General features: G+C 35.0%; 1 protein-coding gene across 15 annotated transcripts in view; it reads left to right on the top strand.

Moving 5' to 3' along the window:
* Window positions 1-22,040, top strand: part of ASPP (Ankyrin-repeat, SH3-domain, and Proline-rich-region containing Protein) — a 504,012-nt gene that overhangs the window by 66,834 nt on the left and 415,138 nt on the right. The window contains exon 3 of one of the 15 annotated variants that reach the window (XM_067775871.1): window positions 18,746-19,111. The exons of the other annotated variants lie outside the window; for them this stretch is intronic. The gene's annotated coding sequence lies outside the window, so the exon portion shown is untranslated. The remainder of the gene's footprint in view (window positions 1-18,745; window positions 19,112-22,040) is intronic. 15 annotated transcript variants of the gene reach the window in all.

Raw genomic sequence — 22,040 nt, 5'->3', positions numbered from 1 at the left:
TAGAAGTCTATATCTATCTCGAATAGTTTATGCCGTTACGGATTACCGTTATGCGAACAAAGTTGATATACTCTGTGAGCTCTGCTCAGCTGAGTATACAAATTACGCAAATGGAATTTTTGATGTTCGTTTGTAAAATTTTAGTTTCAAGTCAATTTTTACTATCATCCATCGTACATACATAAATATTAATTAATATGCAATATTAACTGAATTGACATTCAATCAATCAATTCATACATACATGTGTATGTACATAAATACATGCAAATTTAGAAATGTGAGAATATATGCGTTGTACAAATTTTGCTTTTGATTTACATTTATTTATGGAACCTATAAACATATATATATGTATATACGTGTGAGTGGATATTCACTTGCACTGATTGTGTTGATAACTCCAGTGTTGCCGTTGGGGCGACTTTAGTCGCAATTTGACCCTTTCTGAAAGCCAATCCCCCGGACACCGACTTTTTTTAAATATGCAATATTTGAGCCTTTTTGAAAATGTTGGCGACTTTTGACCACTTTTCTCTTTCAAAACTATGATGCATTATTTTTAAGTTTTTACGTAAACATTTAGTAATAATCCTTCTCATTACTTAACTATTGCATCGGCAACACTTAAGGAATCCAAATTATCATTCTCGTCATCACTATAACTGCAATATTGTAAAATTTGACCACTTTGACATACGGCGTTAGTATATAAAATATGACTTATCTAGAAGGACAAATGGAGAACCAAAAAGAAATAATGAAAAGGAAAATAATAGCTGGACGATTATGACATATACTGGAAAAGCAACATATAAATTGGCAAATTTCTTTAAAAAATACAACATTAACACAGCATTCAAAACATCGAACAATCTAGGGCGAAAACTAAGAACTAACATTAACTCAGAGGATCCGTTTAGCAGCCACGGCGTATACAAGCTTACCTGCGGATGCCAGCATAGTTACATAGGACAAACAGGACGGCAAATAAGAACGAGGTTCAGAGAACATATTAGAGATTACAACAAAAAAATACGGAATCCAAACATTATACCCGAGTCTAACTTCGCGAATCACATGGTCGAGAATGAATGTTCCCCAGCAAACATCGATGGAACAGTTAGGGTTCTTCACATGCAAGAAAAGGGCCGACGTCTCAACGTACTCGAAAACATGGAAATCTACAAACAGAAAACATTCGACGGTAGAATAATAAACGAACAGATAAACACCATTTCTGACACAATATTCGAGCCTTTAAAACTTGTTTACAGGAAACAACTTAATCACACAGGTACAACAGACAAACGCACATCAACAAATAAACACAAAACAATTAACACACCAAAACAAAAAACCGACAAAGAAGGTCAAACGACTAAAATCACAGATTTCTACCTACCCCAGTCAGCCACACAAATCGATTAGTAAACCACCCTCGGTTCTGAACGAACACACAGCACATACACATAACTAAATATACACAAGCATCAATTTGACAATACCTGCTCATATACCTACGAACTATAAATACAGGACAAATGACAACAACAGATCAGAACGAAAATCGACACTGATGATGGCACAACGCCGAAACCGGTTTGTCTCAAAACCAAATTTGACAAGGGATGACGGAAAATCGTTCCAATATACATCATTTATATAAAATATTTATTTACTTTCGTTTACTAAGCACTTCGCCTTCGATTTACTAACCGATATCGCGCCATCGATTTTTCGATAGTATTTGGACTAAGGAAAAAAAAAGGTTGAACTAAGCATACCCAAAAAAAAGTGGCTAAAGGATCAATTTTTCGACCAAAACACTCCGCAAAACCCAAAAAATATTTTTTTAAGGCTGTTGTAAAAACGTTGCCGATAACAGTTTTTTGAAAAAGAAAATAATTTTTGTTGTTATATCGGCCTACTGATTTGTAAGATCGCGGGTTTGAATCAAGCTCAAGGCCTAACAATAATTATTTTATCATTAAGATCGCGAGTTCGAATCGAGCTCAAGGCCTAACAATAATTTTTTATCATTATTATTGTAATGATAATTTTTTTCTTAATTGAAAAAATTTTTTAATTAAAATAGAAGAAAGAAAAAATTTAGACAATTGCCAAAGCTCGTTGTATAGATCCATTTCGGGAACTGCTAAATTCCTTCATCGGCAACGTTTAGGCGCCGCTGCTATAACCATTCAGCCATCACAGCGGTTAGGCCTTGAGCTCGATTCGAACTCGCGATCTTACAAATCAGTAGGCCGATATAACAACAAAAATTATTTTATCATTATTTAGTCTAAGATCCCGTGACGGCCAGACCTTTGTCATTTTATAAAAGTAGAAATTTCGTCAGTGCATACTTCCTACTGAAGCAGGATCGTTGGTCTATTATAAAACTCGAGTCATGGTGGCTTTAACAGATATCGTGCAAACATTTTACAGAAAAATAGACCTTTCTTTCGTCATATTATAAAGACTGATTTGCATATATGGTCTTCGTCAAGATATAGGAAGCCACTAGCCTTATTGCCAGACATTTTCCATAGTGGCTTTGCTCAGCCAGACAATTTTTGTAATGCAAAATTGTACTTTTTCATGAAATGAAAGCTGAAAGTTTTTTACGGCAAACAAAATTTCAAACGTTTTTTTTTTAAGATTTTGTGTTCGAATTTCAGTATAAAATTGCTTCGATCTTCTTTGAAGTTTAGAAGGATTAAAAGTGTCTGGCTAATCAAAGCCACTATGCAAAGTGTCTGGTAATGAGGCTAGTGGCTTCTTATATCATGACGAAGACCATATATGAAAACCAGTTTGTCCGTCACGGGCTCTTACTGTAATTATTATTATGATACATTTTTTTCTTAATTGAAAATTTTTTTATATTTTTTTAAATTAGAATAGAAGAAAGAAAAAATTTAGACAACTGCCAAAGCTCGTTGTATAGATCCATTTCGGGAACTGCTAAATTCCTTCATTGCAACGTTTAGGCGCCGCTACTATAACCATTCAGCTATCACAGCGGTTGTTCTAATTACAAAAAAAAAAAAAAATTTCATTTAAGAAAAAATATATCATAACAATAGTAATGATAAAATAATTATTGTTAGGCCTTGAGCTCGATTCAAACCTGCGAAAAAGGAAATATTTTTTGGGTTTTGGGGAGTGCTTTGGTCGAAAAATTTACTCTTAGGCCATTTTTTTCGCAGGTTCGAAAATTATTTTTTTGGGTATGAGTAGTGGAACTTTTTTTCCTGAGCCCAAATATTATCGAAAAATCGATGGCGCGAGCATGCAGGAAAGGGGCTGCCGATTTGTATGGTATGCAATCAGCTCTTCAAAAAAATCATTAAAAATGCCACGAGAAAACTAAAAAACATGTAAGACATATAAAGGATATATGTATGTGAAGCTCAAAAAATGCATATGAAACAATGTTTAGCCAGCGAATAAATATACACTTTTAGTTATGTAGATGATAGCATTAGTTTTACCAAAACAATGTTACTAAATGCATTGTTACTGAAATAAACTTTACTTTTTGTATGTATTTCTATTTTACCGAATAACTACCTTTTTACTCTAGTAATTTTCTTCAATTGCCACACATGAGAAATCCGTGGGGGAACAAAAAAAAGATAAACTGCTCTTCCTTGATAAAAGATGAGTTAAGGGCTATGCGATAACATTGCAAACAAGCTAGAGGCCCCTTTTTTTAAGTAGGCGTCTTTTCTGTGCGACTTTTTAAAAATTGTTAGCGGCAACACTGCATAACTCCATAAATGTTTGAGCATCCCTGTGGATTGTTGGCAATTTAAATATTTTCCACTAAATTATGTAATACAAAATTCCTTCTGGGAATGCCAACTGGCGTTTTTAATCAATGGAAAATTCGTAACAACTAAAGCAGCTTATAAGATTGCTATGCAAATAGTATTTAAGTGCTTACACAATATTATCGACATTTTTTAATAAAATTTTTTAAGAATTCGAGCAGTTACGTCATGCAAATGATCAAATGTATAGATTTTTATACTCAGCTGAGCAGAGCTCACAGAGTATATTAACTTTGTTCGCATAACGGTAATCCCTAACGGCATAAACTAATCGACATAGATATAGACTTCTATATACCAAAATGATCTGGGTGAAAAAAGAAATTCATTTAGCCATGTCCGTCCGTCTGTTCGTCCGCCTGTAGACACGATAACTTGAGTAAATTTCGAGGTATGTTTATGAAATTCGGTATGTAGGTTCCTGGGCACTCATCTCAGATTCCTATTTAAAATGAACGAAATCGGACTATAAACACGCCCACTTTTTCGATATCGAAAATTTCGAAAAACACAAAAAGTGCGATAATTCATTACCAAAGACGGATGAAGCGACGAAACTTGGTAGGTGGATTGAACATATGACGTGCAATACAAAACTAGTAAAATTTTGGACAATGGGCGTGGCACTGTCCACTTTTGAAAGAAGGTAATTTGAAAGTTTTGCAAGCCGTAATTTGGCAGTCGTTGAAGGTATCATGATGAAATTTGTCAAGAGCGTTACTCCTATTCCTATATGTTCGCTAAACAAAAATTAACAAAATCGGAGAACGAACAAGCCCACTTTAAAAAAATAAAAACTTTAAGTCAAATTTTAACAAAAAATGGAATATCTTTACAGTATATAAGTAAATTATGTCAACTTTCAACTCCCGTAATGATATGGTGGAACAAAATACAAAAATAAAAGAAAATTTAAAAATTTGCGTGGCCCTGCCTTTTTCATTCAATTTTTCTAGAATATTTTAATGCCATAAGTCGAACAAAAATTAACCAATCCTTGTGAAATTTGGTAGGGGCATAGATTCTATGACAGTAACTGTTTTTCGTGAAAATGGGCGAAATCGGTTGAAGCCACACCCAGTTTTTATACACAGTCGACCGTCTGTCCTTCCGCTCGGCCCTTAACACGATAACTTGAGCACTCATCGATATATATATACTAAACTTAGTTCAGGTAGTTATCTGAACTCACTTTATCTTTGTATAAAAAATTGCCGAAATCAGACTATGACCACGCCCAATTTTTCGATACCGAAAATTACGAAAAATGCCATAATTCTATACCAAATACGAAAAAAGGGATGAAACGTTGTAATTGGATTGGTTTATTGACGCAAAATATAACTTTAGAAAAAACTTTGTAAAATGGGCGTGACACCTTCCATATTAAAGAATAAAATGAAAAAGTTCTGCAGGGCGAAGTCAAAAGCCCTTAGAATCTTGGCAGGAATACTGTTCGTGGTATTACATATATAAATAAATTAGCGGTACCTGACAGATGATGTTCTGGGTCACCCTGGTCCACATTTTGTTCGATATCTCGAAAACGCCTTCACATATACAACTACCACCACTCCCTTTTAAAACCCTCATTAATACCTTTCATTTGATACCCATATCGTACAAACAAATTCTAGAGTCACCCCTGGTCCACCTTTATGGCGATAGCTCGAAAAGGCGTCCGCCTATAGAACTAAGGCCCACTCCCTTTTAAAATACTCTTTAATACCTTCCATTTGATATACATGCCATACAAACACATTCCAGGGTTACTCTAGGTTTATTTTCCTACGTGGTGATTTTCCCTTATTTTGACTCCAAAACTCTCAGCTGAGTATGTAATGTTCGGTTACACCCGAACTTAGCCTTCCTTACTTGTTTTTTTTTTTTTTCATTTTAACCTACTGTCTGTTAATAAAGTTTGGATCCGTTTGCTTTTGCAGAGCCGGGTCTTTTTGAAACCACTTCTTTTTTGAAACCGGTTACTTTTTTTAATCATGTTACTTGCTTGAAACTGGAACTGAAACTGAAAACCGATTAAGTTTGGTAAAACGAAGGTTTTCATACTGGTTACTTTTTTAAACCGGTTACTTTCTTGAGAACGGTAACTAATTTGAAACTGGGTGCTTTTTTAAAATCCGATGCTTTTTGGAACCGGTTACTTTTTTAAAACCGGCTAATTTTTTAAAACCGTCTATTTTTTTTAAACCGGTTACTTTTTTGAAAGTGGTTGCTTTTTTGAAACCGGTTACCGTTTTTTTGTTCTAAAGCAATTTGTTGTATAAAACCGGTTACTCTTTGAAAACGGTTATTGTTTGTAGCCCGGCTACTTTTTACTTTTTAGAAACCGGTTACTTTCTAGAAACCGGTTACTTTCTAGAAACCGGTTACTTTCTAGAAACCGGTTACTTTCTAGAAACCGGTTACTTTCTAGAAACCGTTTACTTTCTAGAAACCGGTCACTTTTTAGAACTGGTTACTTTTTGAAACGGGTTACTCTTTAGAAACCGGTTACTTTTTGAAACCGGTTACTATTTAGAAACCGGTTACTATTTAGAAACCGGTTACTTTCCAGAAACCGGTTACTTTTTGAAACCGGTTACTATTTAGAAACCGGTTACTATTTAGAAACCGGTTACTTTCCAGAAACCGGTTACTTTTTAGAACTGGTTACTTTTTGAAACCGGTTACTCTTTAGAAATGGATTACTTTTTAGAAACCGGTTACTTTTTAGAACTGGTTACTTTTTGAAACCAGTTACTCTTTAGAAATGGATTAATTTTTAGAAAGCGGTTACTCTTTAGAAACCCGTTACTTTTTAGAATTGGTTACTTTTTCGAAACCGGTTACTCTTTAGAAACCCGTTACTTTTTAGAATTGGTTACTTTTTCGAAACCGGTTACTCTTTAGAAACCCGTTACTTTTTAGAATTGGTTACTTTTTCGAAACCGGTTACTCTTTAGAAACCCGTTACTTTTTAGAATTGGTTACTTTTTCGAAACCGGTTACTCTTTAGAAACCCGTTACTTTTTAGAATTGGTTACTTTTTCGAAACCGGTTACTCTTAAATTGTGCTGTGTTGTGGACTGTAATTTGTAGGTGCTTTTAGTTCCTTTTCCGGCTCGAAGGACCAATGTTCGGCCTGGGTGCGTCTGAAACCGGCAGTGGATAAGCGCACACGGGTCGATCTCGGAATGGATGGTTCACTCAAAAATAAATGAAAAAGAACACAGGAGGATTTTCCTCGTTATAATCTGATTTAATGATAAAACGCAAGAAATGCACAGTGCAAAATTTAATAGTTGATTTTACCTGTATATATATCAAATGACGAATGTGAGTGATCCTGGGCGGCGTGAACTGCTTGGCGGTCAATCGAAAAAAGAGGCCGGTTATCCCGTTGATGACAACCGCTAAGCCGCGAAAAAGTCCTCTGATATTAAGGAGGGGAAAAGCCACACACACAACCACCCCTACGTATACGTGCATGGGTGCTGACAACCTGCACACCCACACATGCATGTGTATGAAACGCACAAGTGCGGCGTGAGTGTGGGTGGCTGGAAATATTATTAAAACATTAGGGAGGGGCGCCATAAATCAAGTGAAAGTTAGGCATTGGGCCTAAACAGGTTACTTTTTAAAAACCGTATACTTTTTAGAAACCGGTTACTTTCTAGAAACCGGTTACTTTTTAGAAGCCGGTTACTTTTTAGAAACTGGTTACCTTTTAGAAATCGGCTACTTTTTAGAAACTGGTTACTTTTTGAAACCGGTTGCTCTTTAGAAACTGGTTACCTTTTAGAAACCGGTTACTTTGTAGAAAATCGTCTATTTTTTTTAAACCGGTTACTTTTTTGAAAGTGGTTGAAACCGGTTACTTCGTAGAAAATCGTCTATTTTTTTAAACCGGTTACTTTTTTGAAAGTGGTTGAAACCGGTTTACTTTCTAGAAACCGGTTACTCTTTGAACGCGGTTATTGTTTGTTTGGAGCCCGGCTACTTTTTACTTTTTAGAAACCGGTTACTTTCTAGAAACCGGTTACTCTTTGAACGCGGTTATTGTTTGGAGCCCGGCTACTTTTTACTTTTTAGAAACCGGTTACTTTCTAGAAACCGTTTACTTTTTATATCCCGGTTACTTTTTAGAAACCGGTTACTTTCTAGAAACCGTTTACTTTTTATATCCCGGTTACTTTTTAGAAACCGGTTACTTTTTAGAAACCGGCTGCTTGTTAGAAACCGGTTACTTTTTAGAAACCGGTTACTTTTTAGAAACCGGTTACTTTTTAGAAACCGGTTACTTTCTAGAAACCATTTACTTTTTATATACCGGTTACTTTTTAGAAACCGGTTACTTTTTAGAAACCGGTTACTTTTTAGAAACCGGTTACTTTTTAGAAACCGGTTACTTTTTAGAAACCGGTTACTTTTTAGAAACCGGTTACTTTTTAGAAACCGGTTACTTTTTAGAAACCGGTTACTTTTTAGAAACCGGTTACTTTTTAGAAACCGGTTACTTTTTAGAAACCGGTTACTTTTTAGAAACCGGTTACTTTTTAGAAACCGGTTACTTTTTAGAAACCGGTTACTTTTTAGAAACCGGTTACTTTTTAGAAACTGGTTACTTTTTAGAAACCGGTTACTTTTTAGAAACCGGTTACTTTTTAGAAACCTATTACTTTTTAGGAACTGGTTACTTTTTAGAAAACGGTTACCTTTTGGAAACTGATTACTTTTTAGAAACCGGTTACCTTTTGGAAACTGGGTACCCTTTTGAAACCGGTACTTTCTACAAACGGGTTACTTTTTAGAAACCGATTACTTTTTAGGAACTGGTTACTTTTTAGAAACCTATTACTTTTTAGGAACTGGTTACTTTTTAGAAACCTATTACTTTTTAGGAACTGGTTACTTTTTAGAAACCTATTACTTTTTAGGAACTGGTTACTTTTTAGAAACCTATTACTTTTTAGGAACTGGTTACTTGTTAGAAACCTATTACTTTTTAGGAACTGGTTACTTTTTAGAAACCTATTACTTTTTAGGAACTGGTTACTTTTTAGAAACCTATTACTTTTTAGGAACTGGTTACTTTTTAGAAACCTATTACTTTTTAGGAACTGGTTACTTTTTAGAAACCTATTACTTTTTAGGAACTGGTTACTTTTTAGAAACCGATTACTTTTTAGACCCAATTACTTAATCGGACTATTAAGTTCCAACTACGTTTTTTTAGTACTGGGTAATATTTTGTAGCTGAGAAGTATTTTGAGCCTGAAACGAACTTCCGCCTGATACAACTCGGTCCTTCATCTCGTCATTGTTAAGTCTTCGATATGCAGTGTACATCTAGTGCAGGGATGGGCCTATTTTCGGCTCCTAAATCAGTTTCAGTGTCAGCGAGCGCTCGGTGAGACGTTTGTGTGTTTGGGATGTTAGGGGAGTAACAAAATACATTGGAAATATCGCACGCTTCGCCTCAAACGATATTCATCGCAAGAAAGTTGCGGAAACACTAAAAAACTGAAATGAAAATATACTCTCTCAACCTCGAAAACCAACTCCCAAACTGTGTTGCAATAGTACGAAAACAAAAACATACATTTTTTGGCAAGAAATACGAAAAACGTAATAACCATAGACTGAAGTCGACTTTATGTTAAGCAGCGCATTATTACATTCATTTCGCATTCACAAATATTTAATTATATGCAAGCCGATTCATTTTGCAATGTATCCATAAAAGTATTTAAAAAAGTATTTTTAAAGTATTAGCATTAGAGGAAGTAGTAGTAGAAAAACGTACTAATGCACGTTTCTTATACAATCGTGGGAAAACGAAACCCTTTTCAGATTTGTTGGGAGTGTTGCCGTGAGCCTAGGAAGAAATGTATCAGTTTACAAATAAAAAAGGTACCAATCGCATAAACAATGACTAATTTTACCAGTTTTATTGTAAACATAACTGCTTCATTTATAAATTTCAAATTATGGAGGAATTTTCAAATTTCTTCAGCTCACATACATATGTATGTATATCGTTAAAAACACACTGCAACAATTGTTGGAGCATGTGTTGCATGTGTATTTAATTTACGGCGACCATTTTTCCAATTTTAAAACTTGCTTTGTTTATGATTTGAATCATAAAGGAACTTTTAAAATTACAACTGAAAATTCAGTTCGAGTTGTGAATCACAAAAGCGACATTACATATATGTGGCCTTTAATGCGAGCGAAGCCGCCGGTAAAGGCTAGTTTATCCTAAAACGCTTAATATTTGAACATAATAAAAGTGGTGGCAGCTCTATTTTCCGCATAGCTTGGTAAATGTTAAATATGTATTAAGCAAGATGAGCCGTGTTGTTGATGATGCTTATATATATTATAACGGTGTTCAAAAACTGTAATTCGTGCATCAAATTTTTATTAAATACATGTTTCGTAGTTTATTCGCTTTATTGTATTTTGAAAATGTCTTTGGAATGTGAAATAAGTGTAAGTTCTTTAAAAAGAAAGTCAGGCAGTTTTAATAAGGATTGGATTATAAAATATATGTGTCAACATAGTGGTGGTGAATCTCACTGTCTACTTTGCAAGAAGCATGTAGTTTGCAAAGTTTTTAATATTAGAAGGCACTATCAAAAATTTCATAGTGAATGTAATAAGTATTCAGACGAAGCACGATTATATATTTCTAATGTTGCGATATTTCTGATGTTGCGCAGTTAGCAATATTTATTCGGGGAGTAAATATTGATTTCAATATTACCGAAGAATTACTTGATTTGATACCTTTGAAAGGAACTACGACGGGTCAAGACATTTATGATGCGGTTTTAGATTGTGCTGTCAGCAGAGGGTTGGACTGGAGTAAAATCTTTAGTGTGGCAACTGATGGCGCGCCAGCGATGATGGGATGCAACCAAGGATTCGTTGGGCGGCTTAAGGCAAAATTTGCTTCCGAATTGAACCGAGATTGTATTGCAGTGCATTGTCTTATTCACCAGGAAGCTATATGCGCCAAATCTTTAAGTTTCCAAAATGTTATGGGTACTGTAGTAAAATGTACCAACATAATTCGTTCAAAGGGATTAAACCGCCGCCAGTTTAAGGGATTTCTTGAGTCAGCGGGAAGTGAGGAATTGGATATCCCATATTTCACAGAAATCCGTTGGGTGAGTCGGGGAGAAACACTGAAAAGATTTTTTGAGTTACGATCACTTATCTCAGATTTTATGGTATATTCCACCAGCTTATATTCTTAGGTTTGAAACTAATTTTATTTTTTTATAACCTGCAGATTTCTAAAAAATATACATTTAGTGAACTTAATGACCCCGAGTGGATAGCTGACTTAGATTTCTTAACAGATATTACAGAGCATCTTAATATTTTGATTTTGACTTTGCAAGGTAAAGATAACCTTATATATGATTTAGGTGACGCAATAAGAGGCTTCAAAACAAAGCTCGAATTATGGAGTGAGCAGCTCGCAGTAAAAAATTGTCACTTCTTTCCACGTCTAAAGGCTGTTTCTCTGAACAATGCTATCGATGTTAAAAAATACGGCGAAGAAATTCAAAAATTACTGATGCAGTTTAAAGACCGGTTTGCAGTGCTGGATACTCTTCAAGGAATGTTTGATATGTTTGTATCTCCTTTCAGTCAGAATATTCAAACAGCCCCGGCAGAACTACAAATGGAATTGATAGAATTGCAGTGCTCCACTCCTTTAAAAAACAAGTTTTTAGAATGCGGAGATGTGATGCGGTTCTACAAAATATTGGATACGCAGAAATATCCAAAGTTGCGAAATTTTGCTGCGAATATAGCTTCAATGTTTGGGAGCACTTACACATGTGAACAATTCTTTTCGAAAATGAATTTGACAAAAACTAAGTTACGAAATAGGCTTTCCGAAGTAAATTTCGCATCTGTGATGCGCTTTGCAGCAGCAAATTCTATCAACCCAAATATTGACTTAACTGTTGGTCAAAAACGAGGTGAATAAAAAAAAATGTTAAATAAAATAAATAAATAAAATTTATGACTTTTTACCCACTGTGCAGATGTATAAGGACAAATACTCTCTCTTTATCAATCTTATGTGTGTTTGTATATTATTCTCTTCCTGTGTTCTTCGCCCCACATACCTGCACTTGAGCTCATACGAGCCGTTTTGCCCATCAGTGATCTAGTGAGTCAACATTAATAGAAATCCTTACAGTTCTCGTTTTAGATAACGACTTCGCTGAATATCGCATCTACCACTTACGGAGCAATCACTGTAGGAAGGTTAACGCCGTTCTCCGATCCGTTATCACAGAATCTCCTATCGTTCTAGAACCGCTGCTGGTAAGCGCTCCGTCGCCTAACTGACACTATTTGGCGCCTCGATATTAGCTCCTGCAACCCGCTTCTGTACCACGGCCCATATGTTGCAGTGATGATACCGATTGTTAGCCGACCGCTGTCATATTGTTGCTCAGCTGTCGTCGTTCCGATCCTCCCTGCTGCTCACTATAATTGTTGCGTGCTGAAGTTTTTCGCTAACTCCTCCGATCGTTTGCCCAATTTTTGGTGACCACGATCATCCTATCGTAGCAGTAATTTCCGGAACCGTACGCATTAAGTAGTACTTTTTAGAACCAATTATTTGGTACATCCAATTAATTTTTTGGAACAAAGCCCTTTTTTAGTACCGGACTTGTAAGAATCAACCACGATTTGGTTAAAAGAAACTTATTTCAAGCTGACACTTTTTTAGAACTGGTTTAAGGAGCAGATTCGTAGAACCAAACCATTTTTTATAATAGATCTTCTTTCAACACAGAAGACTTTCTGGAACAGGGTACTTTTTGGAAGTGATAAATTGTTTGAAAACGTTGCTTGGATGCTGGAACTAGTTGCTTTCAAAAACCGTATACTACTTTCCAAGATGTTACTTTGTTTTGAGAATCGACTATTTTTTTGAAAGCGCTCTCAGGACATGTGGGTTGCAGCACAATGATTTGCCTGCTAGACGTTTGCATACCATAATAGACATCCTGGCCTTAGTTTAGATGGAGTCAAATTGTTTCTTCCAAAGGAGGATGGTGTAAAAGTTGAACCGCAAGCACTTTACTTCGGTTCCATATTCTAATGCTATGCCATATGTTGTTTTGTTCTTAGGGCTGGTAGGGGCTCTTCTTCTGGTATAAGGGATGATGACCGTCTTTGGTGGGCTGCTATTTAGCCTGACACTGACTCACCATCTCTTCGTTATGTTCAATGCTCTTTGTAGCATATTACATAGCGTGCTCTCAAATTTACCCCTAGTTGCAATGAAAAAGCTAAGAATGTTTTATGTCTATACATATTATCAATCAAAGTCTTAAATTTTAGGAGGAGGTGATCTCGGACACTACTAAACGGATTGTGATGCAAATTTCTTCAACAAAAGTGTTGCATATAGCCCCGTAAACATAGTTATTTCAAATGAACATATCTGAAATATCTCAGAATTAAGTTTTAGAATTTTTACACTAAACTTGCAACAAACGAATGAGAACTCAGTGCTGTGGAGCAAAAAGATGTTTGATAGTGTGAGTTGTAAATCAACTAACTCCCCTTCGTTAATTCGGCTATTTGTTTTTTACTTGTTAATTAATGTTTTTTGTTTTGTTTTAGTGGTTTTCATCATTTTGATTCTGTTCTACTTAGCACTTGACAGTTGAGGAATATCAGTATTCTTAAAATCGATCGATAACAAGCAATTCACGTATTTAAACGCTATCCATTGCTTTATAAATTTTCAGTGAAACGCCTTTATGACATTCAACATCGTTCTTAGAAATACTTCAAATTAAATCGCACCAGCGTGCGTCTTATCATAAGGATCAATATTTCTTCACACCTGATCCAAAAACCCCAATTTCTTATTTTAAAGAAAACATTATACATGTAGAAGTGAAAGTCTTCGCGGATACTTTTTTATACTCAGAGCAGAGCAGAGCTCACAGAGTATATTAATTTTGTTCACATAACGGTACCCCGTAACGGCATAAACTAATCGAAATAGACATAGACTTCTATATATCAAAATGATCTGGGCGAAAAAGAAATTCATTCAGCGTCCGTCCGTCTGTCCGTAAACACGATAACTTGAGCAAATTTTGAGGTATCTTAATGAAATTTGGTACGCAAGTTCCTGGGCACTCATCTCAGATCGGTATTTAAAATGAACGAAATCGAAAAACCGAAAAAGTGCGATAATTCATTACCAAAGACGGATAAAGCGATGAAACTTGGTAGGTGGGTTGATCTTATGACTCAGAATAGAAAATTAATAAAATTTTGGACAATGGGCGTGGCACCGCCCACTTTTAAAAGAAGGTAATTTAAAAGTTTTGCAAGCTGTAATTTTACAGTCATTGAAGATATCGTGGCGAAATTTGGCAGGAACCTTACTCCTATTACTATATGTGCGCTAAATAAAAATTAGCAAAATCGGATGGCGCCCCCTTAAAAAACTGTTTTTTAAATCAAATTTTAACAAAAAGTTTATTATATTTACAGTATATAAGTAAATTTTGTCAACATTCAACTCCAGTAATGATATGGTGCAACAAAATACAAAAATTAAACAAAAATTTCAAAATGGGCGTGGCTCTGCCCTTTTTCATTTAATTTGTCTAGAATACTTTTAATGCCATAAGTCGAACAAAAATGTACCAATCCTTGTGAAATTCGGTAAGGGCATAGCTTCTATGACGGTAACAGTTTTCTATAAAAATGAGCAAAATCGGTTGAAGCCACGCCCAGTTTTTATACACAGTAGACCGTCTGTCCTTCCACTCGGCCGTTAACACGATAACTTAAGCAAATATCGATATATCTTTACTAAACTTAATTCACATACTTACCTGAACTCACTTTATCTTGATATTAAAAATAAGCGAAATCCGACTACGACTACACCCACTTTTTCGATATCGAAAGTTTCGAAAAATGAACAAAATGCTTTAATTCTATACCAAATACGAAAAAAGGGATGAAACATGGTAATTGGATTGGTTAATTAACGCAAAATATAATTTTAGAAAAAAACTTTGTAAAATGGGTGTGACACCTACTATATTAAGTAGAAGAAAATGAAAAAGTTCTGCTGGGCGAAATAAAAAACCCTTGAAATCTTGGCAGAAATACTGTTCGTGGAATGACATATATAAATAAATTAGCGGTATCCAACAGATGACGTTCTGGGTCACCCTGGTCCACATTTTCGTCGATATCTCGAAAACGCCTTCACATATACAACTAAAACCCTCATTAATACCTTTAATTTGATACCCACATCGTACAAACACATTCTAGAGTCATCTCTGGTCCACCTTTATTGCGATTTCTCGAAAAGGCGTCCACCTATAGAACTATGGCCCATTCCCTTTTAAAATACTCTTTAATAACATCCATTTGATACCCATGTCATACAAACACATTCCCGGGTTACCCTAGGTTCATTTTCCTACATGGTGAGTTTCCGTTATTTTGTCTACAAAGCTATCAGCTGAGTATGTAATGTTCCGAACTTAGCCTTCCTTACTTGTTGTATATAAATTTCCCCGTTTAAAGTTTCAGTCACAATCTGAATTTGACATTTATTTTCATGTATTTTATTTGTGAGAGCCGCTATTCGGATTGGGATATAAAATTTTCTAACAAAATTAGGGAGGCTCGAAATTCATTTCAGACCTATGGTCCCATGGACAATAATACTCAGTATGACCCATAGATTCAGAAACTGGATGTGCCTTTTCAACAATAAAATTGAACCCACCCTAATGCACATATATTTTCATATATTCATGTAGATTTGTTGAGAGCACTGTAGTTTCGGAGGGGCTTTGACGTTTCAGTCTGCTATTCATTTAACTCAGATATTTTCAATATGCAGCCAAATAAAGTTCATAGACTCCCATATTGTGCCTACAACAAGTACATAACTACATATATTCATACTATATGAATTACTTGCATCATTGTACTCAAGCACATACATACATACATACACAATTTACTTTGTAGGATTCTTGTTGCATGCTTTCCGTATTTAAGGGGAGCGCATGAATGAATTTCGTTGAATGACTTAGTGGCGCCCACGCATACTCAGCGTCTAAATTGACGATGTGAGCTTTTTCAACGAATCTTTAGAGTACCATAATCTTTAATATACAGTTTCAAAGCCAACTAAGCTAACAATCCTCCTACCGAACTAGATGAAAAAACACAGCTGTGCTAGCCGCGCAAGCCTTTAGTGGGGGGCGTTTGGAGTTTTCTTTACCAGCTGTGTCATTGTAGCAGCACGACGCTTAGTTGATTATTCACGATTATGTATAAAATATGAAATATATGAAGTGCCTGTATTTATTGTTAAAAGCGCGGGCTTTTAGCTTTACAAACGCCAAACCGTAGGGATTTTCCACTGAATTTGCATTCATGAAAAATTGTATAAGCGCTTGCGAAAATGTACCAGAAGTGATACAAAAAAAAAAAAAAAAACAAAAAAAAGGATGGGACTGTCTTCCTGTATACCTTTCATGAACGAAGCTGAGAAATCATCTTTTCCCATTCATAATATCCGAATAATTGGCTGTATAACATACTTTATATATGTATAGAGAACAGATATACATACATACTTAGGCGACTTTTCGATAAATATAATATAAACAAGTATGGGTGTCTCAGTTACTTTTTTACCTCTATTGAGGCATATTTTAAACACACACTATTCGAAAAAAATAAGCGAGTCTAAGTTCGGGTGTGACCGTAGTTGGATGTCCATCCGTCGTCTGTGATTATTATAATTTGTGTAAATATTGAGATATCTCCTTGAAATTTGGAATATGGGTGCCTTGGCACTTATCTTCCATTGATATTTCAAATTAAATCGAGAAGCTCGGCCTAAAATCTCTTCGGAGGTTATGACGCCTTACATTTATTTATTTCTTGTTAAAAGCCTAACGTGTGTATCGAATTTTGTTACGACGGATACATTTTTTTTTTTTTGATACTCTAGAAATGTTGTTTAATGTTTGATCGATTTAAAAAAATGTCTTCCAATTTCCTCGTATAACAAAATAATTTTTCGCAAAGGTATATCTATATTCGTCTACAGCCCTTTTAAAAGTATTTTCTATAAAAGTGGGCTCGGCCCCAAACCGATTTCGTAAATTTTTCTTCGAAGCTTCTTCATAATAAGGGCAACTTCGTTGTTATGAAAGGTTTAAGGGTTTTTGATTTAGGATAAATAATATTTGGCGGCCGCCGTGGTATGATGGTAACGTGCTCCGCCTACCATACCGAAGACCCTGAATTCACGCCCCGGACAAAGCAGCATTAAAATTTTAGAAAGAAGTTTTTTCAATTAGAAGACAAATTTTTCAAGCGGGGTCGCCCCTCGGCAATGTTTGGCAAGCAATCCGAGTGTATTTCTGCCATAAGAAGCCCTCAGTCAAAACTCATCTGTTTTGCAGATGCCTTTCGGGGTCAGCATAAAACAAGTAGGACCCGTTCCGACAATTTGTAGGAAAAATTTAAAAAAGGAGCACTACACAAATTGGAAGAAGCTCGGTTTAAAATCTCTTCGGAGGTTGTCGCGCTTTGCATTTTTTTGTTTGTAATATTTGTAAAATGGATTTTATCAAAAGTGGGCGGTGCCACGCCCATTTTAAAATTTGTTTCAAATTTTTATCAAGAGTCTCAATATCAGTCCACCAAACTTCAACATTATAGGTGAATAATTTACTTAATAATCAGGTTTTTTGTATTTTCCAAAATGTCTTATATATAAAAAGTGGGCGTGGTTATCATCCGATATCGCTCATTTTAAATAGCGATGGGAGATGAGTTCCAAGGAACACATGTACCAAATTTCAATAAAATATCTCAATTATTTAAGAACTCATGAGCTTAACATCAGCTTATAATAATTGAATATTCAATTTTATGTTTTCAAAGAGAAACTGAAAAGAAAGAAACATTTACTGGCATTCGAACCGTGAAACTGCATTTGCCTTAACCACTAGGCTATCCTGCTTGTATTTGTTTTCTTGCTTATTTCGGTCTCAATATTTACTCAAGTTATCTTGTGCACAGACAGACGAGCGGTCGGAAATGGCTAAATCAATTCCTTTTCTCAGCCGAAGCATTCTTATATATGTAAGTCTATATTTATCTCGATTCGTTTATGCCGTTTTGATCAACCGTTATGTTTGCAAAGTTATTATACTCTGTCGGCAAAGCACGCTGAATATAAGAATAGTTTGCCTAGGTCAACTTTCAGTAGCCAGAATATACACCTTTGAATTCAGGGGTACGACTGACTTATAAATATGTATGATGAATGCCCCATTTTGAAATTGAGTGTCTGTAAATATATCTCTCGCTTTTTTCCGGAGGTGCAGCTTTCTGTTGGAGTCTACCAAAACAAAAAGTGTCAAATTGAAACAGCACAAAAATCTTTTTTCCAGGGAATAATGCAAAGTAGTTGCAGAAAATCAAATATGAAACAAAACGCACAATAACAAAGAGCACTGGTGCCAGCTACAAAAAAAGATAAAATATCGCCAGACATAACAATAAAATTCATACCCGCATAAAAGTTTTCGAGTTTTTGTTTTGCCAACTGGAGTACGCTGATTAACCCAGCTTGTGGGTTAGCAAAAATTTAAAAAAGAGACATTTTTAAGGTTATTTTTTGTTTGTATAAAGAGTTTTGTATGTGAATTCTGTCGAAGTGTGGCAGCAAAAAAATTTTGATACACATGAGAATCATAAAAAACTTTAATAAATGTTAATCATTTAAAATCTCTTTTTTATCTCATTTTGTATTATATCAATTTTGAATGTTGCAGGATTTGGTTTTGCCTATGTTTCTTTCTATTAGTCCACTCTAGGAGCGTGACGTCATATTATCAAATTATAAAAACATACAAATTGTGTGATATTACTCTATCTCTCGCTATGGTAATTACTTTATTGAGATCAATGGCATTTATTGAAGGGCGCATCTACGTCACATTATTATTTTTACTTCGGAACTGTAAACCAATCACAATAGAGAGAGAAGTGTGAGAGAGTCAAATGCTTCTACAACTAGTCATCACAACATACTTTTCTGTGTAACTACTTTGTTATCACCTCTGCTGTGGCCGCTGGTCATCAACCAACTGTTCAGGCGGTTCGATGAGGGACCCGTAAAACCAGGGTCGGTTTAACAGGTAGGCAGAATAGGCAGTTGCCTGGGCCCCCGATTTTATTTATTTATTTATTATTATTATTACAGCTTTTATGCCTAGATTTACAACATATAAATTTATCACACGTAATATGAAATCTCTATCGTATCACAGTTGTGCGACAATATAAGTATATTTTAAAAGAGCGGGAGTCTGAAGCTATTTTTATTTCTCGTATTAATATTGTGAACGTCTCTTCGGTATACACTATTGTTGCTCAGATACTCCGGCAGATTACCCTTCTTAATATTAAAAATAAAAATCATCACAAAGAAAAGGATACGCTGTTTTACACCAAGCCATTGCAATTCATTTAGCATTTCTTTTGTCGGAGTATCGTATTTTTTTAGGGGGCCCCCGAAAAATGAAAAAGACTTCTAAAATTTTCTTACAAACATAAAATTCTAGAGAGTGAAAGAAAAATATAATCAGAACTGAAAATAAATTTTACTCAAATAAATAAAACTCAGTTGACCGCATTCAAAAGGCGATGACCGAAAAACTAGACAAGGTTCCTAAAAAGGATATTTCCGACTCATTTGACAAATTATATGAGCGTGTAAAGAAGTGTATCGAAGTGAAAGGAGAGTATATTGAATAATAAAAAAGGTTTATAACTTTTCTTCAGTTGGAAGGTCATACTGGTGAAAAGCTAGCGAATTAAACTTTAATGTTTCTTACTGAAGACTGTGGTTTAGATCAGGGCTCTTCAAAATTGAAAGTGCGCCCGTATTACTGAGAGCCCAATCGTCGCGATGATCGTGCGGGTGAACTAATTTCATTTATTCGCTTACCAGTAAGCAAGGAGCTCACAACAAGCGCATTTATCGCTCATAATTATTCATAAATATTTTTATACCCATCAGCCGATACCTATCACCGATGTTGCTACGCCAAGTGCAAAGCGGCGACTAAGGCCCGGGTTTTCAGGACAAGCTCAACTCAGTTTGTTAGTTAAACTATCCTCAAACTTGCTCTGCAGTTTTTCAGTATACTTTAACTGAAGTTTAAGCTGAGCTTAAGCGGCCGATCTGGCAGGGTTAAACTCTAGTTAACCTATCAGTTATTTGCGTTCGTTCGAAATGGCGTCGAATATACCCAACAAACATTTGGGCTTGAGTACCGTTAGAGCTCATGTTGATAACTAGGCATACTTCTAAAATCTCAAGGGTTGTTTCGAAACAGTGTCTCAACTGGAGAATCATAGCATACTCAGCAAAAGAGGGCATTTTTTATAAAGCAAAAAATGCTATTACTTAAGTTGAAAAAAGTTAATTCCCAACTTGTGGTTCTCTAACTGAACTCAAATGTAAGATTCCATTTTCACGAAAATAAAATAAAAAATATATAATTTATTTTTGTTTAATTAAGGGGGCCAATTCACTATCTATGAGTTTTAAAGTTTACCCAAGAAATTGTGTAAACTTTGAAATTCTGATTCTGTAAAGCAAAATTGTGAACAAGAAAACTCACTGATGAAAACTTCGTGAGTTTTCTTGACAGTCAGTGTACACTATTGTGACATTCAAAACTCATACGCACTGTTGCAGAGCAACTCTCACTGACATATAGCTTTTACATTCAGCGCTCATTCAGCAAAAAAATGTGCACAATACTTTACAGAATCGCACGAAATTTTGAAGTGTAAATTTTGTTTGCAAATGAGTTTTCAATAAGTGTACATTTTTCAGTTTTCCACAGTTAGGGAATTGACCCCAGGTGTTTATTTCTCACAATAAACAGCTGCTGGTTTTGGTGGTATCACCTTGGAGATTGTTTTCATCTCCACCTCAGCTCGATATTCAATGTAGGATATCAACTGGAGAAATGTGTTGAATATACATTTGAGAACTGTACATTTCTCGAAATTAGGATAATAATTGGAAAATATTAATGACGTTGGAGATCAACTCGAAAACTTTTAATTATAAAAAATGTCTCAAAGGTTGGTAGTGATTGGAGAATGAAGTTGCATATCAACTCGAGAACTATTTGGTTTAAGAATTATTAATGTTGGATATCACTTTCGGAGCTAGATATATATTTCGCTGGAGAATTTTTTTTTCATGCTTGTTGGGTAAACAAAATCCAGCTGTTGCCGTATCTACAAATTATCTAGATAATAAAAAAACCAATGTTGTTCCAAAGGCAGCCTTAAACTGTGACTGAAAAACTGCTCAGTAGTTTAACTGGAGTTTAAATTTGACTAGAGTTTAAGCAAATTAGCGAAAGCTTAGTTTAACCAACTACTGAAAAACCGGGCCTAACTCAATTAAAGACGACAGAGGGAATCATATGCGTGTGAATTGAGAGGGCACAATTGAGGGGATGTGTGGAATAACGGTATAACTCAAGAATCAACCTTTTGAGAAAAGTGAAAAAAAACTTAACAATGCAGGTAAAAATAAATTTTTTAATAATCCTACTTGGTAGGATTTTAGATAGTATGATTCTTTGATAAGAAAAAGTAAGACATTTTATATATACATAATTTTATTAGAAAATGGATGATTTCTTTTTTTGGAGTTATACCGTTATTCCATAGATCGAGTATCAAATATTTTGATTAATATACCTCATTAAACAAAATAGTAGATACATTAATAACCATTGTTAAATACATTACATTCTATTATTTAGATGTGCTTAGAACTATTTGTTATTTCCGTTTGCTATTTTTAACACTTTTTTTTTACTACTTTTATCATTTTTAAACTTTTTCTATTTTTAACAATGGAGTTCTCTGTCTGCTTACTCGTTTTTGAAACCACTTCAATTCTTTTATTTTTCAGTTCTTTCTGGTCTACGATATTGAATATATTTTCATACCATTTCGATGCTTCACTACTGCAAAATTTTTTTAGAGAGTTTTACCGTTTTTCCATAAATGAAGCTAACATCTTTGTTAAAT

The sequence above is a fragment of the Eurosta solidaginis genome, chromosome 3 (genome assembly GCF_040869045.1).
Source record: "Eurosta solidaginis isolate ZX-2024a chromosome 3, ASM4086904v1, whole genome shotgun sequence".
NCBI lineage: Eukaryota > Metazoa > Arthropoda > Insecta > Diptera > Tephritidae > Eurosta > Eurosta solidaginis.
The sequence above is the reverse complement of the archived record's forward strand: the minus strand, read 5'-3'. Positions and strand labels throughout refer to the sequence as shown.